Below are 27,912 nucleotides of genomic sequence, written 5' to 3'. Positions count from 1 at the left end.
ATCACATACTCACAAACACATCACATCAATACACACATCACATACTCACATATGCACACACATTACATACAGACATACGCATCACATCACATACACATACACACATATCACATCACATACACACATACACATCATATCACATACACACATACACATCACATACATACACACACACACAGATAGTATGACAGGAGCTAGAGAGATGGCTCAGCAGGTAGAGGGCCTGATGCACAAGCATGAACCCCTGAGTGCAGATTCCCCGGCAACCAGGAATAGAAAGGTAGACACGGTCTGTAACCCCAAGACCTGGGCATACTGCCAGATGGATCCCCAGAGCTCACTGACCAGTCAGCCTAGCCAAATCAATGAGATTCAGATGCAGTGAGACTGACTCAAAAAGGAAGAAAGAGTGGTAGAGGAAGAGATTTATTCTGGGCCTCTGGTCTCCACATAGATGTGCAATCACATGCAGGTGCACTCCACACACCGCACAGACTCACATGTGCAATCACATGCAGGTGCACTCCACACACCGCACACACTCACATGTGCAATCACATGCAGGTGCACTCCACACACCGCACACACTCACATGTGCAATCACATGCAGGTGCATTCCACACACCGCACACACTCACATGTGCAATCACATGCAGGTGCACTCCACACACCGCACACACTCACATGTGCAATCACATGCAGGTGCACTCCACACACCGCACACACCCACATGTGCAAGCATTTGTAGATGCACTACACACGCCACACACACCCACACGAACATGTACCAGAGAGGAATAATGATACACGGTTGGGGTTACTATAGCTGTGATGAAGCAACATGACCAAAGCAACTTGGGGAGGAAAATATTTATTAGTCTTACATTTTCATATCACTGTTCATCATCAGAGAAAGTCAAGGCAGGAACCTGGAGGCAGGAGCTGATACAGAGGACTTGGAGGAGTGTAGCTTACTGACTTGTTCCTCCTGGCTTGCTCAGCCTGCTTACTTATAAAACCTAGAACCACCAGCCCAGGGATGGCACCACCCACAATGGACTGGGTCCTCCTCCATCAATCACTAATTAAGCAAATGCCCTACAGGCTTGCCTACAGTCAGATCTTATGGAGGCATCTTCTCAATTGAGGCTCCCTCCTCTCTGCTGACTCTAGCTTGTGTCCAGGTGACATAAAACCAGCCGGCACAATACATTTATGCAAAAATAATATCTTTATTCTTTAAACCAGCAGAAAGCTCAGGAAAGGAGCCTTCCAGATGTAAGCATTTGCTATACGATAAAGATGTTAAGACACAGAAAAGGATGGTTGCTTAGTAGAAGCATGGAGAATATTGGTTAGCAATGGAAAAACTGATCGGCATAAACTCTTACCTCGGAGTATATACCAAAAGACATTCCAGATGGATCCGATGGCTAAATACTAAAAATCAAGCCATGGGGAAAAAGCAGTCTAGAAGAAACAGAATCTGTCAGCGCTCTGTGAGAAGGATGTCAGTCCAACTCAGAAGTAATTAATGAAACCACACACAAAATCAAATCCCAGATTTATTGGGCTACACATGGAAAGTCAGGCTTGTAAATGTCTTCAAATTAAAAGGCAAACGACAGGCTGAGGGAAAACAAAGGCTAATTCTTGTTACCTTATACACGTGTGAAAACCTGGAAGTTCACACCCGGAACCTAGCGGTTACAATAAATTGAGCAATTGTAACTGCTTTCCAGGTGCCATACAACCACCAAGCACTTGACCTGAACTATAAGCAAACTCAGTCCCTACCTTGAAACCCACAGTCTGGGGGTGGGGATTGAGGAGAGTCTTAATATGGATCTTTTTGGTTAGTTGGCTGGTTAGTGCTACAGAGTGAATATAACCTAGAAGCTTATGATGGGGGAACTTTCATATTCTGTATTGCAGACATACTTGTACTCCATACTGGAAAAAGGAATCAGAATGTACATGTCATGTCTCACTTTGTACACACATCTGTCTGAGTTAAACCCCAGCCTGGATGTCCCTGCGAGGCCCCCAGTTCGATCCCCGGTACCTCCACTCCAACTTTTGTTCTGCCGGGCGGTGGTGGCGCACGCCTTTAATCCCAGCACTCGGGAGGCAGAGGCAGGAGGATCTCTGTGAGTTCGAGGCCAGCCTGGTCTACAAGAGCTACTTTCAGGACAGGCACCAAAAACTACAGAGAAACCCTGTCTCGAAAATCCAAAAAAAAAAGAATACAAGGTTGGTACCCACACAGGCTGACTTGACCACGCAAGCATCCACAAAACAGAGGAAGATGCGAGGGATGATGACAGGAAGCAGACAAACTGGGGGGAAAGTCGTTGAGAGCTGGACCCGAGGAGCAAGCCTCAGTCCCAGAATGACTGACTGCCTTTGTCCCCACTCTCTTCTCCTTACAGCATCTCTGCCTGGAGTTGAAGGAAGATAGGTCTTTAAGAGGTCAATCCACTGTCTTCTCATATACAGGCTTGCTGAATAAAGAACAGTTTTTTAAAAACCAATTCTGCAGCTGGAGATGGCTCAGTGATTAAAGGAACTTATTGCTCTTGCAGAGGGTCTGGGTTTGGGTCCGGGCACCCACGTGGCAGCTCACACCTATCTATAACTCCAGTTCCTAGGGGATCTGGCATATTCTTCTGAGTTTTTTTATTTTTATTGAGCTCTACATTTTTCTCTGTTCCCCTCCCTGCCTCTCCCGCTCCCCTTCAACCCTCTCCCAAGGTCCTCATACTCCAAATTTACTCAGGAAATCTTGTCTTTTTCTACTTCCCATGTAGATTAGATCCCTGTATGTCTTTCTTAGGGTCCATTCTTCTGAGTTCTACAAGAACCAGGCACACACACAATGCACATACAAGCAAATCATTTGTGCACATAAAATAAATCTTTGAAAAGTCAGTTCCTATCTCTACTCACTGGCATCTCTGCAATGAGCTCCAGCATTCTGGTTATATCTAAGCATTATTATGGCTTTTGTCTAAGAAAAGGTAACGAACAGACAGACAAGTTAAATCGGCTACATTTTCAATCTCCAGAGCAGGGAACTTCAAATGAACCTGCAGTTAAATATAGATTTGCATCAGCCTCTCTCCTCCTCGTCTCCACATGTGGCCAAGCTCCAAACCAGGAATATTAGGCTGACTAAAGTCTAATTTTTCTTTTCTTTTCTTTTTCTTTTTTTAGAGTCTAATTTTTCAACCAAGCCTAGTGGTCTCTAACTGTAATCCTAGCACTTGGAAGGCTGAAGCAGGAGGATTCCTATGAGCTTGAGTTGACCTGGGCTCCCCAGTGAATTCCAAGAAAGCTTAAGTTACATACAGTGTGAAACCTGGGAAATAAATAAACATTTAAGAATTTCATTTTCGGGGGCTGGAGAGATGGCTCAGAGGTTAAGAGCACTGACTGCTCTTCCAGAGGTCCTGAGTTCAATTCCCAGCAACAACATGGTGGCTCACAACCATCTATGATAAAATCTGGTGCTCTCTTCTGGTGTGCAGACAAACATGCAGGCAGAGTGCTGTATACAAAATAAATAAATCGCCGGGCGGTGGTGGTGCACGCCTTTAATCCCAGCACTAGGGAGGCAGAGGCAGGCGGATCTCTGTGAGTTTGAGGCCAGCCTGGTCTACAAGAGCTAGTTCCAGGACAGGCTCCAAAAACTTCAGAGAAACCCTGTTTCGAAAAATCAAAAAAAAAAAATAAATAAAATAAAATAAATAAATAAATCTTTTAAAAAAAAATTTCATTTTCAAATCTGAAAGAAGGAGCGTTCAACAGAAGAGCGCATGCCTAGCATACCTGAGGTTTAGCACAAAGAAGAAGAAAAAGAAGAGGAAGAGGAGGAGCAGGGGAAGGAGGAGAAGGAGGAGGAGGTATGACCTGTAAGCCAAATAAACCCTTTACTTTCCAAGTTGGTTTTGGTGAGTCTTTTATCACAGCAACAGAAACCTAATACATACAGCCTTTAAAACAGAAAACCTCTCTGCCAGGCGGTGCTAAGCCCAGCATTTGGGAGGCAGAGGCAGGCGGATCTCTGCGTTCAAGGCCAGCCTGTACTACCGAGTGAATTTTTGAGAAACCTTATCTTGAAATAATAAAACAACCCTCCCACCCTCCAGGGGAAAAAAAAGGAAAGAAGGAAGGAAACCTCTTTGTGAGCAGACCTCTTGTGTGGGTGAGGCTAGGAGAGAGAGAGAGAGAGAGAGAGAGAGAGAGAGAGAGAGAGAGAGAGAAGAGAACAGTAACTACCAAGAGCCGCCCGAGGCTCTGGGGGACTGCTCTGTGAGATGCCTCTCCTTCCTATGGCTTTGCCCCCCCCCCCAGCAGCATAGCCCCCTTCCTTCAAGACATGCCAGTGCCCAAGCTCCCATTTCCAGTCCTCAAGTCTGCCGCCTGGATCCTGGCCACCCCAAAACAAGACTGCGCTACCCTTATGCCTCTCCTGCATAGAGGAAAATTCCAAGAAGTAAGGAACGTGGGCAGAGAGAGCTTGGCTGATACAAAGGAGCTGTGTCTATGAAGACTGATGGACCCAGCAGAACTTCAATACTGCAGAGAGATTGGAATGTTGAGGCCCAGGGCCTAATTGCCTTATCATGGGCTAAATTCCTTGCCCTCCTGTGTCAGAACTAACATCTTGTGACAAAGAGATTAAAAAAAAAAACAAAAAACTTTTGGAATCTATTAATTTAGCAGGCCACTAGCTTCCGCCAAGCCCAAAGCTAATAATGTCATCAGATTGCATCTAGGCCCTGTAGGAAAGCACCCCCTCCCATCTCGCTGCATCTGCCTCTCTGATGCACTCACCAATGTATTTTCACCTCGCTTAGACTTACTACTTTCTTTGTTCTATAACACTGTAAAATTTCACGGAACTATTTCCATGTGAGAACACAGAACTTGGGGCGGCCTAAATCTGGGTCCCTGGCCATAGTCACTCATATATAGTCCAGAATAAACCGTGTCTTTTATTCCTTTGAGGTGAGTGCTGTTCTTTCGTCAGCTAGGGTAAGGACCACTTTGGGTGCCAGGTGCGGATCTAAAGGGCTAGGAGTCAATATTTAGGTTCCATCAAAGGCTAAGACTTATAAATAGAATGGATTTGGATCCTGATTAATCAATATTAATGTCTTTGGAGGGATGCCCTTGAAACAATATGACTTTATAAGTCTAAAAAATACTAAATAATAAATAGGAGTATTTGCTTGATCCCACAGATAAAAGAATGACCAACCCACAATCTATAAGACAGTTGCTGTAGTTTGATTTTAATACTGGCTACTCCCAACAATTTCCAGCATTTAGTATCGAAACATTTTGTTCTTTTCTGTGGTGCCAAGGACTGAGCAGCCGAGCACGCCAGGAGGCAAGCTTTCCGGCCTCTGCTCCAAGTCCCCACTTCCAAAGTATTTTTATTTTCTTCTATTTAAAAAAGTCTTTCCAGCAAAATATTTTTATTGATTACTTGGGAATGTCACACAATGTATCCCAATCACACTTGTTTCTCCTTCCTCCCGGGTCCACCCTCCCATCCTTGTGTCCTCCCCTAAACAAGAAAAACAAAACAAAACCAGAAAAACTCCAAGCCCAATTTGTGGTGCCCAGACGCTTACTGTAGCACGGTCAAGCTCCCAACGGCCTGCCCCTCCCACCCCACGCCCATCAGAAGTCACCAGCTGTGAAGAGTTACCCTCCAGCATCTTTGTCACAGTTTTTAAGGACTCTTTTCAATGGTTTCCTTAGAAACAGTCGTCGTCTCCCACCCCCAAGACAGGGTTTCTCTGTGTAGCTCCTGCTGTCCTGGAATTTGCTCTGTAGACCAGGTTGGCCTTGAACTCAAGGATCCGCCTGCTTCTATCAGGGTGCTGTGATTAAGGGTGCGTGCACACAAATATGTTTTTGTTCCAAAGTTAATGCCCTCCCTCTGTCGTCCCCGCACCCCAGTAGTGTAGAGCACACCCAGGACCTTGTGCAGACTAGGCGAGCACTCTTAGCTACATTCTCAGCCCTTCCTTTTCTGAGACTACATAGCTCAGATTAGCCTCAAATTCACGCTTTTTCTGCCACCGGCTCTGAGTGCTGGGATGATGGGCATGCACCACCACATGGGCCTTAACGGTACCTTTAAATAACTTAATTGCATAAGTCAAAACACATACATATACATACATTTATTTCACAAATATTACAAACGACAGGACTCTGCCGGCCTATGCTATGTCCTCCTGACTCAGACCCCAATTCTATCAGTAAACAAATACACCGTATGTAATTTATGAATTGTCACAGATGAAATACATGAAGTCTGAGGGTAACAGAACAATGTGCCCCAAGATGCCGAGTGGACAAAAGGGAGTCCCTGCTCTCATCTGAGCACAGTGAGGCAAATTCAGGAGAGGGTGGACTGAAACATTTCATGTAGTCAAGGGGAGAAGGCACAAGTCACAGCCCAGCTGAGTGTGAGTGTCTTCCAAAGGCCCACGTGTTGAAGGTTTGGTCCCCAGCCTCTGGCACTAGTGAACAGTGACAGGAACCTTAGGAGGTGAGCCTAGGGGGAAGAAATTGGGATATTGGGAGGATGCTTTGGAGGGGACAATGGGAGCTTGGTCCCCTTGTTTATCTTTGCTCCCCAGTTGCCCTGAGGCAGTCAGGCCACTTTCCCCAGGTATTCTGCCAGATGCCACAACGGGACTAATGTGGACCACAGCTTCTGAAAGCACAAGCCAAACCTAGTAGCCTTTCCACTTTAAACTTGTTTATCTGTCTGAGGCAGGGGGATTGTTACAAGTGCAAGAGCAGCCTGGGCTACACAGTGAGTTCCAGGACAGCACGGGCTACAAAAATGAGACCCTGTCTCAAAACACAAAGCAAAAGGAAAACAAAATGTTCTTCTGAGATATTTTGTCACAGGCAGAAGAAGCTGGACTGCACACATAGCAAGGGGCATTGTCATCATTGTTAAAGAAAGAAAACCTCAGAGCTGGCTGGGGAAGTAGAAAGGAAGAGCGGAAAGCAACGGACAATCTTCAAACAGCTTCTTTAAAGTGACAGTGACAGGCTCTGCTCTTCTCTTTTGCAAAATACTTTCACATCTGGAATCAACTTACCCGGAGATTGCTGTTGCTGTTTACATGTAACCTGTGCTTCCCAACAGAAGTCTTTTCTGACCACAAAGGGTCTCATCAGTCGTGACCATCTGCTTAACCATATTGACATTCGAATGCAAAAACAAGAGTGTACAAATCCTTAAACACAAGCATGTGTTTATGTGGAAGGATAGACCATACATACATACATGCATGAGCATGCATGTGTGCACATACACAGACAAACTTTTACAGAAATAGGATTTAAAGAGTTTATTTATTTATTTAATGTGCACTGGTGTTTTGCCTCTATGTATGTCTGCATGAGGGTGTCAGATCCCCTGGAACTGGAGTAACAGACAGTTGTGAGCTGCTATGTGGGTGCTGGACGTTGAACCCGAGTCCTTTGGAAGAGCAGCCAGTGCTCCTAACCGCTGAGACATCTCTCCAGTCCCCCCAAAATAGGACTGAAATATAAACATTGTCTCCGGCAAGACAGCAACTATTCTCGACACCTTCTCTTTTCATAGTGTTCTGCTCCCCAGATGCGGAAGAGGGAGACAGGATGTTATGTGCCTCCCTACAGAGCCAAATGTTTTTCCTACTCCTGTGTGACATTCCTGTGTGACCAGCTCACTCCTCATGGTGGGGCAGGATGTATTAATGGATTCTTTGTTATCAATGAACCCTAATGAACAAACTTATGCAAATATATCTTTTTACACATACATCATTTTTAAAAAGATAAATGATTTCTTAGCACAAGCTGCCAGAAGTGGGACCAGAATATGAAATCATACACATTTTGGGCTGGAGAGATGGCTTAGTGGTTAAGAACACTGACTGCTCTTCCAGAGGACCTGGGTTCAGTTCCAAGCACTCACATGGCAGCTCACAACTGTCTGAAAGAGCCAGTTCCAGGGGATCTGACACTTCACACCAATGCACATAAAATAAAAGTTAAATAAACCATAAAAAATATTAAAAAAAGAAACCATATACATTTTTACATTGATACACATAGTAGACTGCCCTTGAGAAAGGGTGTACTGTAACAAGGACTAAGAGACAGGTTTTATTTAAAAGTATTGACTCTTCATTTGGGTCTACAGTTGCCCAGTGGGTATTTGAAGGCAGGGCAAAGTTTGGCTTCTCTGCTTCATTTAGTGTCTGTCTTCTTTCCTACCTTAAACTTTGGGTCAGATTCTTGCTCACCTCCACACATAGGTATGCTAACCACTTAAGGAGTATCAGTCTCAAAGCTGGTACACAAGGTTAAGTAACCCTACACTTACCTGCCCTATCACATCTCCCTTCAAAGTCAAAAGAATAGCTAACATTTTTCTGAGATACTGTCAACTGCCGGCACTTATATCTCGTTCCAGACCTGTGAAGTGGTGCCTAGATGTCCCCAGTTATTGTTGTAACCTCCCAGGAACAGCAAAGTCTTGTAGGCAGATCATCCTATGATGAAATTACCCCCAAACCCAGTGGGGAACAATTATTTCTGGGTGGGAACTGAGGCTGCTCGCCCAAGTGGAAGCAATCATCTTACTGTGGGAACTAGATCGCCCTCTTCCCTCGAGGCAACAAGCTGACTCAGAACAAGATAACTCTGCCAGATCACTGTTTGATGAAGACTGTTAAAAGATGCACACTCTAGGCCCCACCCCAGCTCCTCCTCTTGCACCTGAGGCTTATGATCTACCCCAAGACAAGGCTAAGATGCCAAATCCCCCCCCCATTTTGCTAATATAGCCTCTGGTGTTTTAAGTGAGAATGGCCCCCATAGGCTCATATAGTTGAATATTTGGTCCCCAGCTGGGTGGAACCATTTGGGAAGGGTCAGGAGGTGTGGTCTTGTTGAAGAAGATGCGTCACTGAGGGTGGGCTTTGAGGTTTCAAAAGACTCAAGCCAGTTCCTATGTCCCTCTCTGCTTCCTACTTGTAGATAAGATGTGTACTCTTGGCTACTACTCCAGCGCCATGCCTCCCTTCCGGTTCCCACACTCACTGTCATGATGGCCATGAACTCACCCTCTGAAACTGTAACCCCCTGTGGTGGTTTGAAGAAAAGTGGGCCCCATAGGTTCATATATTCCGATGCTTAGTCACCAGGGAATGGCTCTACTTGAGAAGGATTAGGACGTGTGTGTGTGTGTGTGTGTGACAGGATATTTGACCACACTGTGTGAAAATGTCTGTTTTACCTCACCTGCCTAAGGCACCTTCTGCAGATTGGTTTAATAGAGAGCTGAGTGGCCAATAGTTAGGCTGGACTTCTGGGGAGAGAGAGGAACTCCGGGGAAGAATCGCCAGCAAGACATGGAGCAAGTCAGATGTACGGTAGCAACATGTAGATTAATATAAGCGGTTAGATTAAGTTTTTTTTTTTTTTTTTGGTTTTTCGAGACAGGGTTTCTCTGTGGCTTTGGAGCCTGTCCTGGAACTAGCTCTGTAGTCCAGGCTGGTCTCGAACTCACAGAGATCCGCCTGCCTCTGCCTCCCGAGTGCTGGGATTAAAGGTAGATTAAGTTTTTAAGAGCTAGTTGGGAACAGGCCTAAACTAAGGCCAAGCTTTCACACTTAATAAGAAGTCTTCCTGTCATTATTTGGGAGCTGGAGGTCCAAAGAAAATTCAGTTACAATGTGACCTTGTTGTGGCCTTATTGGAGGAAGTGTGTCACTGGGGATGGGCTTTGAGGTTTCAAAAGCCCAAGCCAAGCCTAGTCTCTCTCTCTCTCTCTCTCTCTCTCTCTCTCTCTCTCTCTCTCTCTCACACACACACACACACACACACACACACTCTTTCCCTCTCTCTCTCCCTCCCTCCAACCCAGATATAAAACTCTAAGCTACTTCACCAGCACCATGTCTACCTGTACGGCACCATGCTTCCTACCATGACATTACTGAACTAAACCTCTGAAACTGTAAACAAGGCTCAATTAAATGCTTTTTTTAAAAAAAGAACTGCTATGGTCACAGTGTCTCTTCACAGCAATAGACCATTAACTAAGACGGCCCTGATAAACTCTCTGCTATAAGCTGTCTTGGGCATGGTGTCTTATCACAGCAATAGGAAAGCAACTAAGACACAGCCACAGTGATTAAACTGTTCTCCCGTCTTTCGGCATTACTTTTTCCATTTCCAGGTAAATGGCTGAATCCAACTATTATACTCTCTAAAGAGAGGTGCTGTGTGGTCAAGGGCTCCAGTAACAATACTAACCCACGTTTTTAAATGACAGTATATAAGATAGTCTTTCCCTCAGACTTTAGCTAATACCAAGATCCATTAATCTTTTAAATCTTTTTATCTATATAGATAGATAAAAAGATTTAAATATTTAATTAAAATATTAAATATTATATATATAAAATGTTTAGATTCCACACATCAGAGAAGGTCATACTTGTCAGAGTGTGGATTATTTCACTTACCATACTAACAAGCCCTTTCCTGCCTTTCATAATTCCATTCCTCTTTACAGAATAAAGCACACGTACACTCTGCACTTCTCTCCCCCCCCATTCGTCTGTGGATGCACAAGCTCCGTCTCTGGCTCCGCCTCTTGGCTGTTGGGACGAGCACAGCAACACACACTGGTGTGCAAGCATCTCTGTAGAATGCTGACTCAGACTCCTTCTGGTTCACACCCAGCAGCGTCATATGGTCCTTCTGTTGTCCTTTCCTTGAGGACCAACTAATTTCCACAGTGGCTGCCCAAGTCAGCTCGAGCAGCGGGTGAGATCTTTTCTCTCCCACCGTCCTCACCAGCACTGAAGACACTTGCTTTCTCAGTGACAGCCATTCTGACTTTAAGGAGAGGGAATCTCAATGTAGTCTAACGCGCAGCCTCCCAAAAAGCTAAGGATGTTGAACGGCTTTTCAAATATTTATCGGTCTTTCGTATTTCCTTCCTTTGATAACTGCCTTTAACTCACTGGCTACTTATTGGTTAGATAATTTGTATTTAATTTGGGGAGGGTGTTCTCCATTGATTTTACATATGAATCTCCTATCTGAGATCTCTCTTCCACTTTGTCATCTGTTCAATGATCCCTTTGCTGTGCGGTAGCCTTCCACAGTCACGGGTTCCATTTGTTAATTCCTGGGATCTTTTCCCATGGGGCTGGAGTCTCCTTTTCAGGAAGTCCTTGCTGAAACCTCTGTCCTGCAGAGTTTCAAGTTCCCCTCCAGGAGTTTTAGCCTTTTGCACACACGAAGGCTTTTGACACACTTTGAGTTTATTTTTGTTGGGAATGAGAGATCTAGACCGACTTTCGCCCTTTTACACGTGGTTGTCCTGTCCCCAGCACCGTCCGTAAAGCTGTGCTGTCTTCCCAGGACACTCCTCTCCAGCACTAAACTAGAGCCTAAAAGCTTTTCCCACTCCAGGTTCAACGCCTCGCGCTCAGCCTGGTGTTTCCAGACTGCACATTACTGGCGACTTCCTCTCACCTGCAGCATTCTCTCCTCAGTGAAACTCCCAGGCCCACAGCCTCACAGAGCCCAAAGGCTCAGCCGACAGAGTATAGCCATGACAGGCATCTCTGATTCTGTCTTCATGACACCTTTCCATATTTCATGACCACCCATACTTCCTCCGGAGCTCCAAGGCTTGCCTGTCCCGGGTGCAGTTCCAGCTCAACTGCAAGCTGTGAACGGGATTCAGACCCCACTCACAATTCTTTCCTGCTCCTATCTCCTTAGTCCCTTGTCTGGAGGCTCATATTTATATATAGCATGGCAGCCAAGCTGTCAAGCCATAGGCCACACCTGAGGCGGTCACGTATCCTGCCAGGCAGGCTGTCACTGCCCTAACAAAGGGTCAGGATGTTGTTGCTCCTTTCTTTGTAATTTGGAGGATGCCTGATAGAGATGCTAATTCAAACCTACTCGACAGCAAGCATACACACCAGACAGGTAAATGTGGACATGACAAAAAGCCATTCACCTGTCTACCTAGGAGACAGAATGTTAATGGTTTCCCCTAAGTCAAGTTTTGGTATAAAGACTGTTTGGAGAATAAACGGAGAAATTCTTCAAGATGTGAACTCAGGATATCATGAGGGACCACTGAGAATCCCCCTCCCGATAAAACCATGTGAGTTGTGTCTTTATTTCCGTGCCTCCACGCCAGTCCAGAGAGAGAGAGTTTATGTTGGGGTCTGGTCAAGAGAAATAATTGATGGTCTGGGCTAGCACCGGACCCTGACATTTGCCCCAAAACCAGTATTTGACCCGGCAAAGATGCAGGACCCAAACTTACCCAACGACTGTCCCTCAACGGCCTTTACCACATTTCAACTATGTTTAGTAGATTAAATCTAGGGCCCTGGCAGGATTCCAGAACAAAGACAGCATCCCCAGCGTGGGAAACGCGCTAAAGAGCCGCCTACCTGTACCCTCACAGGGGAAATAACCTCCTTGAGATGGAGGCAAGGTACCTACCCAGCAGGGATCCTGGGGAAAGGACTGAGTCTCTGGGGCTTTATATGGAGAAACTTGACTCAGCGCTGAATTAGCCAACAAAGTGGGATTTCCACCAGTCCCTGGCCTCTGAATTTATTTAATCCCTTTATTTCAGATGTTGAATTCAACCTCTACAATAACCACCGGTAGAGACATTTCCCAGGTTGGCGGGTGCCAGGAATACATACGCAGATGGTGTGAGCCATTCCTCAGTCTCATCCCACAGCTCCTGGTACATCTGTGTGACCAAATGCTGCCTCAATGTTCCCCAGAATTAGCTCCCTACCAATATAAGGGACTAAATGTAAAGAATTCTCCTATTCCTTTCTTATTTGCTGGAGTTCTTCTCTGCTCTTGAGAAAATGCTGATTTTTGTCCCCCAAGCAAGATATTTAGAATAATTTTTATCATCTATACTAACACTTTAATTAAAAGTCAACCATTCAAAATCTCCCATCAAGTGGCTTTCGGTTGTGAACAGGGCACCCCCGGGGAGCTGCTTGTTTGTTCTGAAGCTGACAGGGAAGCAGGCATTCAGATGGGGAAGGACTGATTCATTTCACATAACTCAAGGCTCCGAAAGTGGAAGAAACTCAACTATGACCAAAAAAGGAAGCATGTTGATTCAGCATCCACGGTGGGGGGGGGGCAACATTGGAGGGGGAACGGAGGGGAATGGACTAGCTGAGAGGAAGGAAGGAGGGAGGGATGATCCTACCGTGGCAACAGTGTAGCCAGCAAAGGAAAAATGGGAACTGAAGTCCCTCAAACGTTCAGAAACAGGGAAGCCATTGCCCTTGGGGAGGGACTTCTAAAAAATCCCTCTCGGATAGTAATGGACCAGACTTGGATACTGCCACCTAGAGTATTCGTACAGCAACATGACAGCCCAGCCAGGCTCTGTGGCTTGACAGGGGTACGAAGTTCTCTGACATCTCTATGTGAGAAATTGTCACTGCTTTTTGGAGGCTTTATGAGAAAGTCAGAACAGGCAGTACTGGGCATGTGTACACAACACACACACACACACTCATATACATATACTCCTCACATAGTATCATACAATCACAGATACATAACATACTTTAAACACACTAATACAATTCCATGAACAGTCTCATGTACACACACAGTAACAGATACACACATCACAGTCACACACAGTCACACACACACCACAGTTACACACAGTCACACATACACCAGTTACACAGTCACACATACACACCACAGCTACACAGTCACACAGACACACACCACAGTTACACACAGTCACACACACCCACACACCACAGCTATACACAGTCACACAGACACACACCACAGTTACACACAGTCACACATACACACACACAGCTACACAGTCACACACCACAGTTACATAATCACACACACACACACCACAGTTACACACACCAGTTACAGTCACATAGACACCACAGTTACACAGTAACACAGACACCACAGTTACACACACCACAGTTACACAGTCACACACACACCACAGTTACACAGTCACACATAAATATACCACAGCTACACACAGTCACACACCACATTTACACACAGTCACACACACACCACAGCTACACAGTCACACACACACCACAGTTACACAGTCACACACACACCAAAGTTACACAGTCACACATAAATATACCACAGCTACACACAGTCACACAGACACACACCACATTTACACACAGTCACACACACACCACAGTTACACAGTCACACACACACCACAGTTACACAGTCACACATAAATATACCACAGCTACACACAGTCACACATACACAACAGTTACACACACCACAGTTACACAGTTACACATAAATATACCACATTTACACACAGTCACACACACAACAGTTACACACACCACAGTTACACACAGTCACACACACACAACAGTTACACACACCACAGTTACACGCAGTCACAGCACACACACTTCTGTCACTCAGTCTCATATGTATATGAGACTCCCACAGATGTGAGCCTGTTCCACCTTGACTGGAGGTCAGAGAGTTTGAGCTTATTTTTGCTCTCTCCAAGTTGTTAAAACAGGTGTGGCTACAAACAAGAGATCCTGATGAAGGGTGTGGTTAATTAGTATTTTGGGTGTAGAGATGGATCCACCCGGAGCTCCACCTGGAGCAAAGGTCAAAGAATTCAAGTCTATTCCTTATATCCTGTTAGTGAAGCCTCTTCCCCCCTCCCCTTTTGGAATTGTGGAAAATAAATGAGTTCAGTATTCACTGAATGTCCCTCCCGATGCTGTTCTGTGTTTCTGTCTCTTATTTCTCTTAGACCTCTGTTCCTTTGGCTTCATAATTCTAATCCTCACGCTCCTATTCTAGGGCATACGAGTTTTGTCGAAGCTGGTCTTTGACAACAGAGTCATGCGTTTTCCAATCTCTCACATGAATAAACACAGAGTCACACAGAACACTCTCCAACACCCCAAGTACCACTCATACACACCATAAACACACACCTCAAGCACACTGGGGGTAGGAGTATAGACTCAAAGTAGACGATTATCAAGGGCAAGAAAATAACATTTACTTAAAAAAAAAAACAAACAACTATAAACTAATCCAAAAGAAAACACACAAGGAGCTGGGTGATGGAGGTGGAGTACATTTAATCCTAGCACTCAGGAGGCAGTTCTCTGAGTTCAAGGACAGCCTGGTCTGCAGAGAGAGAGAGTTCCAGAACAGCCAGGGCTAAACAAAGAAACCCTGACTCAAAAAACCAAAAAAAAAAAAAAAAAAAAAAAAATGTTGGAAGACCCAACCAAATGGATGTTATAGACCTGAAAATCAATCAAAAGAAAGAAAAAATTTCTTTCTTTTAGGTGAAGTCTTAGTATATTGCCCATGCTAATCTTGAATTCTGAGGCTCAAGCAACCCCCTAACCCCCCTTTTTCAACCTCAGGGTTCCTGGGATTCTGGGAACACACCCATCGTTCTTGGTGAAGAACTGGCATCCTCCTGCGTGGGGAAGTGACACTCTCCCCGCTTCTGTTACTAAAATCTTCATAGGCCGAACAGAGTCTCTGGGCACCCCAAACTGTCGTCATGCAACCAATACGATTTTCAAGAGAATGCCTTTAAACTTGCCTTGCTATGAATACAAGCAAGCCTCCGTGAATCCCTCTGCCTCTAACGAAGGTGTTTACGTCGTACTTCATGAACGAGTACCAATGAACAAGTCATGAGGAACACCAAGATTTCCAACTCCCAAAAGCAACAACAACAACAAAAAATCTCTCTGAACCTGGAGATTGGAGGCTAAACAAAAAGATGTAGGATCCTGGTCAGAAGGGAACGAAGCGTCAAAACCTTCAGTTCCTCGTTCTATTTTCTTTTGACTTACATGTACTAAATCTCAGTGTCTGAGGGGTGTTTTCTTTTTATCCCACCCAGTAATTCAGACAGTCGACCCATGGGGGGAAACTAAGTGGCTGGTGGCTGGTGCCCCCTGGTGGCAGGACTGGAGAACAGCGCCTCCTCTAGCAAAAGGTAAGGAAAGCCTTAGACAGGATGAGGGACCCACTCCAGACTGCACACTCAGACATGCTCACACTGACTCCCTTCCCAATTACCGCTATATGTTCCCCAAATTAGCCACATCTTCTAGTTCTAATCTTGTCCTCAAGAAAACATATCAGCCTCCATTTCGGGTATCAACTTGTTCATGTGAGCCCCTGATAATTAGAACTGTGTCTGCTCCGGGCCACTGAACATTCATTAGGTTCTATAGTACTAAGTTTGGAGGCTGCCTGTCCTCTAAAACGTCCGTGGGCTACAGGTTTGACCAACAAGAAGACATCCCTGGAAAATTCTGGCATCTTTATTGGGTGGGGCTTGGTGGGAGGTTGTGGAATGCCCTTCAAGGGAGGGGATTTGTTCATACCAGCCTGTTCCTCTCCTGATCTGCTACACACTGGCACAACCATGCGGTGCCTCTCTACCTGCCCCAAGTCATGGGCTAGAACCTCCCAAACTCTGAGAATAAGCCTTTTTTCTTTATAAATCGATTATTTTGAATGTTTTTGTTATGGTGACAGAGGCTAACATACATACCTTTGCATACATGAAGTACCAAAAGCTGAGAAAAAAATATGGTTTTTTTTTGGGGGGGTGATGGTGTGTTGTTGGAGATTTACTCTGAAGCCTGTGCAGGCTAAGTAGACTATTTTATTGCTGTTATTCAGAGATAGTCTCTCTCTCTCTCTTTCTCTCTCTCTCTCTCTCTCTCTCTCTCTCTCTCTCTGTGTGTGTGTGTGTGTGTGTTTCCTAGGTGCTGGGATTCAAGGAGTGTACCATCACAACCAGTTTAAGAAAACTCTTGAATTTGATCAAAAGGAGGGCTCACTATCAGTCGTGGTGGCACACGCCTTTAGTCCCAGCACTTGAGGCACAGGGAGGTGCATCTCCGTGAGTTCAAAGCCAGCCTGGTCTACAGAGTGAGTTCCAGGACAGCAAGGGCTAGGTAGTCAGACTCTGTCTCAAAATAAACGGGGTGGGAGGAACCGCAGTGGCTAGGGTGTCTACACTTAAAAAGACAACTTTAATTGTCTTCTCGTCTTCCTATCTTGCCCAAACCTCTCTCACTTGGCTTCCTCAAACCTCTATTTAAGAGGAGTTTTGGTGTAGTCATAGAAACATAACATTTTGCACTTGTTAGAAAAGTAAGACTTACAAATAATTTTTTTTTTCCGAGAAGCCCACAAGAGACATTCTTTCTGCTCTGTGAATATGATGCAGTATGGGACCTATCTATAGACCAGACTGGACAACGTTTTCTCAGCATCTCCTTTCCTGATACTACCTCAGCAGCAGGGGAAAGGCCATGAACACATCTTCCGAGCAGATACACAGACCCTCAGCTGGCTGATGAGCCACCACTACAGACACCTGGTCATTTGTCTTTGGTTCAGCCCTGCTCTCCACACCTGAGGCCCAGGTTCCCGTTGATGACTCTGTGACCCAGTTCATGAACTTTTCTCAAACCTTATTTTATTATTTATTTATTTATTTTTATTTTATGAGCATTGGTGTTTTGTCTGCATGTATGTCTGTGTGAGGGTGTTGGGTTCCTTGCAACTGGAGCTACAGAGAGTTGTGAGCCACCATGTGGGTGCTGAGAATTGAACCCAGGTCCTCTTGAAGACCAGTCAGGGCTCTTGATCACTGAGCCATCTCTCCAGTCCCAAGCCTTAGTCTCTTTATGTGTAAAAGAGAAATTGTACTTGCTTCACAAGACTGCAAAAAGATTACACGAGCACTTGGGAGGCAGAGGCAGGCGGATCTCTGTGAGTTCGAGACCAGCCTAGTCTACAAGAGCTAGTTCCAGGACAGGCTCCAAAACCACAGAGAAACCCTGTCTCGAAAAAAAAAATAAAAAGATTACACGAGATGATATTTCTGGGTCTCTGACACCCCCTTTATATATTGTGTGTGTACATTTTCACACAGAAATGTCTATAAGGATATTATTGGAGTATCAAGAAATGGTTAGGGGCCGGGGAGATGGCTCAGGGATTAGGAATACTGCTCTTCTAGAGCTCTTGAGTTCAAATCCCAGCAACCACATGGTGGCTCACAACCACCTATAATGAGTTTTGGTGTAGACAGAACACTGTATACATAGTAAATAAATAAATAAATCTTTTAAGAAAGAAAGGAATGTTTAACCCAAATAAATCTTTTAAGAACTATTGCTGTAAATGACAGTACCTTTGCCAGAGTTCTGGGAGCGCTCACCCTGACCGGTGCTGGGCACCATCAGAATTTTCCCAGGGTGTGCAGTAGAAGACGGATGAATGAGTCTTCTCAGAGACAGGACCATCCTGCTCTCAGAAAATAGACACAGTTCTACACAGTCTACTCCTACTGTGGTTCGACTGTTCCCAGCAGAACACATGTTGACATTTAATCTCCACTGAGAAGCCATACATGGAGGAAGTGATGGGCTGTGTGACTGGGTCGTGAGAACAGAGCCATTCCTGGATCCGCGTCTATCTCTAGTTCTCACTTCTTGTGCCCCGTGATGTCACCTTACACACTGGGGGCTCTGCAGAATGTCTGTGACAGACCTGAGCGGACACCGCTTAATCTTGAACTTCCCACACTTTAGAACAGTGAGCTGAGTAAGTCCTGCCGCACTCCTGGAAATGAGCCAGTCTCAAATACTGTGTTACGACAACAGAAAAGAGACTAAGACAATCCCCAAGTTTAAGGAAGGTAATTTCTTTGTCTACAGTTGTTACCGACAACACTTGCAGCCAATCTCCCATCAGACTGATGAAGGGGAAAGCATACTATCTATACACCAAAACACTCTTAAAAGTTATATCCACGGAGCCGGGCGGTGGTGGCGCACGCCTTTAATCCCAGCACTTGGGAGGCAGAGGCAGGCGGATCTCTGTGAGTTCGAGACCAGCCTGGTCTACAAGAGCTAGTTCCAGGACAGGCTCCAAAACCACAGAGAAATCCTGTCTCAAAAAAAACCAAAAAAAAAAAAAAAAAAAAAAAAGTTATATCCACGGTACCCTCCCCAGCAAGACTTCTGAGTAAACGTCAAAGGGCAGGACTCCTACTGGTAGAAATCTCCATAGTTACCAAGTCTTCGTGTGCAAAAGAGCAGAAGATGAAGGGAGAGAGCAGGGTGATTTATTGTCTGCCTTTCCTCACAGGAACCTGCTAGCACCTTGAATATAAAAAAGCAAGTCTTGTCTATGGAAAAGCCACGGGTTGATAAAACCCTGGGTGAGCAGAGAGTGGCAGGCTTCATGCCGTTGCTGCGTCGAAGAGAAAGCTGCATCACTTAAGATGAGTAAGATGGGTGTAGTAACCACAAGAAAGGTCTGACTGTGAACGTCCACCTCTTTTAGGTGCGGTGTTCTCTCCCATCCTCAAGGTCACCCCCTCCCTGTTCTCACTCTTACCTCAATAGTGTAGTGGAACATTCAGACTGCATACATTTAGAAAGGCCTCCCGAGGTGTGTGTGAATTCCCACATGAGAAACAGAACGTTCACAGTGCTCAGCCATAAGAGAGGGGCCAATTAACATTTGCTGACCGAAGACAAAACAACGAATGTCCTCTCCTCCGCAGTGTAGAAGAAAGGAAGAAAAAGTCATTAACGGGAAAAGCAAAAGCAAAGACAGGCTACATTAATGAACTCTAAGTAGTATTGTAGGCTGGGCATGGTGGCACACACCTGTGATCATCACCAGCACATGAGAGATAGACACAAGAGGATCGGAGTTCAAAACTAACCCAGACTGTGTAGCAAGATGCCTCCTTAAAAGAAAAAAAAAAAAGGTGTGGGAGGGAGGGTGGAAAGAGGGAGGAGAAAGGGTTATTCGACAATTTATACTTCTCTTAGTGTTTCTATTTTTCTGTTGCTGTGAAGAGACACCACGACCATGGAAACTCTTATAAAGGAAAACATTTAATTGATTGGGCTGACCTACAGTTCAGAGGTTTAATTCATTATAACGGCAGGAAGCATGGTGGCAGAGTGGCAGACATGGTGCTGGAGGGGTAGCTAGCTGAGAGCTCTACATCTGGATCCTCAGGCAGCAGAAAGTGACACTGGGCCTGGCTTGAGCATTTGAGATCTCAAAACCCACCCCAGGGGGGCTGGAGAGATGGCTCAGTGGTTAAGAGCATTGCCTGCTCTTCCAAAGGTCCTGAGTTCAATTCCCAGCAACCACATGGTGGCTCACAACCATCTGTAATAAGGTCTGGTGCCCTCTTCTGGCCTGCAGGCATACACGCAGAAAGAATATTGTATACTAAATAAATAAATAAATATTTTTAAAAAACCCACCCCAGTGACACACTTCCTCCAACAAGGCCACACCTACTCCCACAAGAACACACCTCCTAATAGTGCCACTCCCTCTGGGCCTGTTGTAATACGAGCGGCAGGGCAGCGTCCCCGGCACCCAGCCGCCCACATGGCTAGCTTATGCCCCAAAATAATTACACGGAAACTGTATTTTTTTGATCACTGCCTGGCCCATTAGTTCCAGCCTCTTATTGGCTAGCTCTTACATATTGATCTAACCCATTTCTAATATTCTGCGTAGTACCACGAGCTGGCTTACCAGGGAAGATCTTAACCTGCGTCTGTCTGGAGTGGGAGAATCATGGCGACTCCTGACTCTGTTCCTTTCTCCCAGCATTCTGTTTACTCCACCCACCTAAGGGCTGGCCTATAAATGGGCCAAGGCAGTTTCTTTATTAAATGAAAGTAACTCCTCCATCATGGGCCTATGTGGGCCAGCTTCTTTCAAATCACCTCAATACTATATTAGAACAACTGATTTGTTTTCTGTTATATATATAGAAATGATTTCATGAAGCCCAGGCTAGCCACTTGATATGTAGCTGAAGATGACCTTGAATTCCTCATCCTCCTATCTCCATTTCTTTCTCTTTTTCTGGGGGGGGTGGGGTATTTTTTTTTTCCAACATAGGGTCTCACTACATAGCTCTAACTGTCCTGGAACTCACAGAGATCCGCCTGCCTCTGCCTTCCCAGCACTGGTATTAAAGGCATGTGTGATAACACCCAGTGTCTGACTCCATTTTTCAGGCACTGGGATCACAGTCACCACACTGGACCTGATTAGCTATTTTAGTGGGAGAGGGGATCTGTTAGAGGCTTATATCCCATTGGTGACTCAGGAATCTCAAACAGAATAAACGGTTATTATGAGGAAGAAGTCATAAGGCAACAAGAAGAAAAACAACCTATCTCATCCTATAATGAAACATAAGAGCTGAAGAAAGAATTACAAAAGATAACATCATGGGTCGATTTATATTAAAAAAAAAATAATCATAGCTGAGCTGGAGAGATGACTCAGTGGTTAAGAGCACTGGCTGCTCTTCCAGAGAACCCAAGTTCAGTTTGCAACAACCACATGGTGGCTCACAACCATCTGTAATAGGATCTGACGCCCTCTTCTGGCACGGGTTGACATGCAGAACATTCATACATAAAATATAAAAGAAAAGATTTGTTTACTTAAAGAAAGAGTTTACAGACTTCCCTAACAGGATACGTTAACTAAGTACATGAGTTTTTGGACCAGTACTATAGCGGGTAATATTTTTCTATTTTTATTTTAATTATTTTGTATGTGTATGTTTGCATGTATGATATCTGGCACCCACAGGGGTAGGAGAGCGTGTGAGTGTGTCAGATTACCTGGAACTGGAATTACAGGCAGCTGTGTGAACCATCATATGAGGGCTGGGAACAGAACCCAGGTCCTCGGGAAGAACAATACATGCTCTCCAGTCCCTGTGAGGGTAATCTTGATTATTATTTGGTGGCATTTAGAAGTGCCATGGGAATAAATTCTCTAGGCACATCTGTGAGACATTATCTGGATTAGGTTGAGCGGGATGACCTACCCATGGGTGCGGTTCTGGATTGAAGAGAAAGGAGAAACTAAGTTAAACAGAAGCAGTCGCTCCTCTGGCTTCCTGACTGCAGAGCAGGACCAGCTGCTTCACACCGCTAGTACCCAACCTTCCCTGTGAGGCGGACTGTACCGGCAACCTGTGAGCCAAAATAAATCCGCCTTCTCTAGGTTGCTTTTTGTCAGGTTATTATGGTAACTAATACAATGAATCACCACAGAAATCAAACTCGATACTACTTCACACCTCTCAGGATGGCTATTACAAACGACTCAGTAGTTGAGAGCCTTTGCTGTCCTTCCAGAGGGCCCAGCACAATTTCTAGCACCCACCCAACTCACAACCGCTGTAACTCCAGTTCCAGAGGAACTCACACTATCCTCTGGCCTCTTCCGGCACCAGGCATGCACAAGGGGTACCTATAGACATGTAGGTAAACTCTCGTATACGTGAGATAAAAATAATCTTTAAAAAGAGGGGGTAGGCCACTTTGGGAAACTTCAAAAAAAATTAAACAGAATCACTCAATAATGCTACTCCTATGTGTATAGCCTAAACAATCTAATGCAGGGTCTCCCTTGTGTTCTAATGTTCAAAGCAGGGTTATTCACAGTAGTCTGCCCACAGATGAATGAAGAAATAAAATGTCACACACACACACACACACACGAGTACACACTCGAGTCACATTTTAATCATTCTGATACACACTACAACATGAACAGATCTGCAAATATTATGCTAAGTGAAATAGCCAGACATAGAATAATATTATATAATTCTGTTTGTATGATGGACCTAGGATAGGTAGTATAAAACAGAACAAACAAACAAAAACAAAAACAAAAAATCCAAAGGTTACCAGGAGCCAGGGGAGCAGCAATGGGGAACTTCCCATCATTCCACGAGTGCAGTTCGCAGTGGTGAAAGCGTCTAAGCAGCAGAGATGGTTGTACATGTTATCAGTGTTACTGAATCATATACTTTAAAATGGTAAAAGTGGACACGTGTACAAACCAGCAAGAGCAGATATGTCCACCACACACCCACACACTTACACCTGAGGGGTTAAAATCGTGAATTCCAGTATCGGTCCTGCACAGTGGGGAAAGTAAAAAAATAAAAAGAGCATGCCTCACCCTCACAGCCAGAGCGAGCAACCTCACAATCGGACCCGCACGGATGGTGCCAGGACATGCCCAGCCTCAGGCTGATGGCGTTCTGTACACTACAGCCACTCTGGCCCCTCACCAGCTCAGACCTACACAATCCAGCAGCTGTGCCTTTTTTTTTTCTTTCTTGTGTCTCTGGGTGTTTAATACTGAAACATGTGCCAGCTAGGAAAGGTGTGGGAGGAGGGAAAGAAGATGGGGTGCTGCTGTGTACTAGCCCCAAAGGGGAAGAGTTAGTGGAACTAGGCTTTTCCTGCATTCCTACTCAGTAGCTACCTTGACGGAGTATGTGTCTTGTCATGATTAGAGACAGTACCTTCTGCCTTACTAGATACGGCTACTTCCAGCCCCTCACACACAGGAGATATCCCCACTGCACACACACACACACATGCACACTCACACATGCATGCACACACACAAGCACACTTACAGAAGCACACACATGTGCATTCACGCACACACAGGTCATACACTTCAGGCCATTTCCTTTTGGGTGAGCTTTGCTAGACAGAACAAGCCAACATCTCCTCAAATCTTATATTTCTACATCTCTCAGGCCAGTTCTCCAAGTTAGATACCATAATTCTTTTAACTTGTCTTCACATAGCTAATCTTTTTTCTGTCTTTTCCAAAACTTTCTCTAAATCTTTCTTTTATTCTACACTAAAACATTTTACATAGGCATTTTTAAAACCCCTGTAGTAAATGAAAACCAATGAGGCTTTCATTTTTCATTCATTTGCTTATTTATTTATTTTGAGGCAAGGTCTCACTATGTGTCCCAGCTTTCCTCCTGAGTGTCAGAATTATAGTGTACACACCATGCCAGGCTTGGGATTAACATGTTTTTAATTAAGTTTTGTTTGTTTGTTTGTTTGTCTTGTGTTTGTTTTTGAGACAGGACCCCATCACATAGTTCTGGCTGGCCTGGAACTTGATATATAAGCCAGACAGACTGGCCTAGAACTAACAGAGATCCACCTGCCTCTACCTCCTGAGTGTTGGGATTAAAAATGGCACCACCACGCCTGGCTGAACTAGAATGTTTCAAATGTTACTACAACTATCTAGTGAGAAGATGATGAAGAACACTATGAATTTGAAGCCAGTGGGATTCACAATAAGTGTGCATATTATGAGCCAAGTTTCTGAGTTCAAAAGTTCAAGGCCGACAGCCCTCTTCCTGTCAGGACGTCCGTCTGTTCCACCACAGCTTTTCCATCAAGCGACACTTTAGATGCTGCTCCTAAAATCCCAGCTACTTGGAAGGCTGGAGCAGAAAGACTGCATATCCAAGGCCAACCTAGTCTGCAGTGTAAGACCTTGTACCAAAGTGGGGAAAAAAGTCGGGGGATGGGCTGGGGATGTGGCTCAGTCAGAGTCCTTGCCTATCACGCACAGGGCTCTACATTTAATCCTGGAACCACACCCACACACCCACAAAAGAGGAGGAGAAGGAGGGGGAAGGGAGGAGGAGGAAGGAGAGGAGGGCTTCCTTCAGCTTAAATGTTGGAGACTTTACTGTCAAGAGAATATTGAACCTGCTGCATCTTGTTGACATGACCTGAAAGACACAGGCAAAATCACTGAAGACCTCGGAGCACTGCCTAGACACACACACACACACACACACACACACACACACACACCGCCACTGGCCCAGCCAGTCCATTATTCACTAAATCCAGAATGCAAAGATCAGTCCATAAATTTAACCTGTGTGTATCATTTATTTCAGACAAGCTAAATAAGAACGAGGTGATTATTTATAAATCATGGGCTCTGCTTTATGTCATTCTTTGAACCCTATCACCACAATCGACCAGGGAAGTGATGGTTTTGAACAGTACACTAAACTACCGCACACCCAAGGTGTGCCTATCTTCTTGGTAGCGCTTCTTCTTGAAGAAACCTGGAAATTAGCTAAAGAAGGAGTTGAGAGGTTGCTGGATATTCACTTGACAGAGTGCCTGAGTGGCAAATGTAAAGCCCTGTGTTCAATACCCAGCACTGTGTAAAACCAGGCAGGGCAGAGAACATCTGTAATCCCAGCACTGGTGGGGCTGTGGGGCGGGCATTTCCCACTCGCCTGAAACTAAACGGGGGCGGGGGAGTGAGCAGGAGAAGAGGAATCTTAATCCAGGTCTGCCTGACCCCACAGTTGTGCTCCCTCAATTCTCAAAGCCTCCTGGAATGAATGAATGAACGAACGAACGAACGAACGAACAAAGGAACAAATGAACCAAACTACTCCAGCCTTTTGCCCAAGCCAGCCATTTGTTTCCTTGTGCTCCGAAAAGGTTAAACTTTCAAAGACTGACGAATTTGACCTTGACTCAGGCACTGCTTCCACGCACATGTATGCACTTTTGTGTTTCTCAGCGGAGTTTCTGTAAAGGCCTTATCTGGCGCCTTTTAGTATCCAGTCCTTCTGAAACACAGACCGGGACCATTCTCAAAGACAATTTCTCCCTCAAAAGAAAATGCCTGTGGGTGCATTCGTCATGTGACTTTCATATAATTTTTTTAAAGGAACAATAAGCTTCCAAAGTGCCACTGTCCAAGGGGGGGCTTCCTTGAGGTCAACGTTATCCAGGGCAGTCACACGTCCGACAGGAAGTCTGTGGGTACCGTGTGGACAATGCGTCCTTGCTCTCGTGAGCCCTGGAGAGACTTGTGGCGTGTGCCTCCGATCAGCAACACTTGGGGAACAGCTTTGACAGGAATGGAATTTCATCTTTCTAAAGGGATCTTTTTTTGTTTTTTCCTCCCCCCCCCCATCCCTGGAGATAGGGTTTCTGTGTTACCCTGGAACTTGCTCTGTAGAGCAGGCTAGCCTCCAGCTCAGAGATCTGCCTGCCTCTGAGTGCTGATACTGAAAGCATGGACCACCACACCACACCACATCACACTACACCACACCACACCACACCACACCACACCACACCACAGCTTCTGAACGGTCTTTAACTGATGTCCCATGTGTCCGCTAAGGCTGACCACTGTCAGAGACTGTGTACTCTGGGAAGACCAAAAATCGCAGTACTGAGAGCGAAGCCCAGAGCCTAGGCAGGCACTCCACCACTGAGTAACAACCGGTGTGCTTACCCTAAGGGAAGACCAAGGATGGCCACGTGTATTGGCTGATTTTTAGGCAAACTTTGCCAAACACAGAAGAACTTCCAGGGGAGGGGATCTCAGAGAGAGAGAGAGAACACCAACACACTGGACACTGAACAACTGGCGACTTAATACCCAGCCACTGACATCACATGCACCTTCGTTTTTTCCAAAAGCCTCCAGCGAATAATCTCACGATCTAGACAGCAAACCTTTACAGTCACAATCCACAAAGACCACTCAGTTTTCATCCTTGACTGACAGAATAGACGGTGTGAGTTCACAGATAAAATGGTCCACAGATAAAATGGTTGTGATTCACATACACCCAACCTTCTATCAACCTCAGAACAGCCCGTGAAACTGTTTCTGCCATTCGGTTAATGAACGATGAGGCAAAGAAATAGAGAAGTTAAAACATAAATAAAAGACCCCCAGCCTACCCGAAATTTTTCATTTCATTTTATTTTTTGTTTCTTCAAGACAGAGTTCCTCTGTGTAGCTCTGGCTATTCTAAAACTTGCTCTGTAGACCAGGCTGGCCCCAACTCAGAGATCCACCTGTCTCTGCCTTGGGAGTGCTGGGATTAAAGGTGTGTGCCGCTGCCACCACCTGGCTAATTATTTTTATTCTGTGTATATGAGTGTTTTGCCAGCATGCATGTGTGTGTGCGTGCCACATTCATGCCTGGCACCCAAGGAAGAGGAGGTCAGATCCCCTAGAACTGGAGTTATGGATGGTTCTGAGCTACCATGTGAGTGCTGGGAACTGAACTCAGGTCCTCAGTAAGAGCAAGTGTGCTTAGCCGCTGAGCCACCGTGGCAGTCCCTTCTGTGTGTTTAATAAAAGTTAAGTCAGGCCGGGCGGTGGTGGCGCACGCCTTTAATCCCAGCACTTGGGAGGCAGAGGCAGGCGGATCTCTGTGAGTTCGAGACCAGCCTGGTCTACAGAGCTAGTTCCAGGACAGGCTCCAAAACCACAGAGAAACCCTGTCTCGAAAAACCAAAAAAAAAAAAGTTAAGTCAGCTCTAGCATTTTATATTCTTGTATTAAGCAGTGCCAATTCAGATTTCCTTATGCAGGGAAATGAAAGGGGGGGGGGTATGTGTTCTGTTGCGTGAACTAAAAATCTGACAGTTTCTTCCCTCTTTTCTTGAGTGGGAGGCAGCTACAACCTGAGCTCTGACGTCAGACACCCTGGAGCCCACTACTTTCTAGCTGGGGGACCTTGGACAACTTCCTTGATTTCTCTATGCTTGAGTTTATTTACCCATAGGATGATAATACAAGAAACTAATTCAGTGTTCCTGGAGATTAAATTGGACAAAGCAATTATTAAGGTTTTTTTTAAAAAAATAATTCTCACTGGCTCAGTGAATCTCAGCTACCCTTTTTATTAACAAGTTGTTCAGACTTCGTTTAGATTTGTGATCATATTGTAAATATCAGGAGGCACAGAGCTCATGACACATGATTCAACAGGTCAAGAATGGTATTTGTTACCAAGCCTGACAACCTGAGATCAATTCCTGGGACCCGCGTAGTAGTAAAGAGAGCTGC

At 45.2% G+C, this 27,912-nt stretch overlaps 1 protein-coding gene across 2 annotated transcripts in view; it reads right to left on the bottom strand.

Annotated features, from left to right (window-relative positions):
* Positions 1-27,912, bottom strand: part of Tacc1 (transforming acidic coiled-coil containing protein 1) — a 99,875-nt gene that overhangs the window by 62,114 nt on the left and 9,849 nt on the right. The window lies entirely within an intron of this gene.

The sequence above is a fragment of the Chionomys nivalis genome, chromosome 20, assembly GCF_950005125.1.
Source record: "Chionomys nivalis chromosome 20, mChiNiv1.1, whole genome shotgun sequence".
Lineage (NCBI taxonomy): Eukaryota > Metazoa > Chordata > Mammalia > Rodentia > Cricetidae > Chionomys > Chionomys nivalis.
Note: the sequence above shows the minus strand (reverse complement) of the source record. Positions and strands in the feature narration are given on the sequence as shown.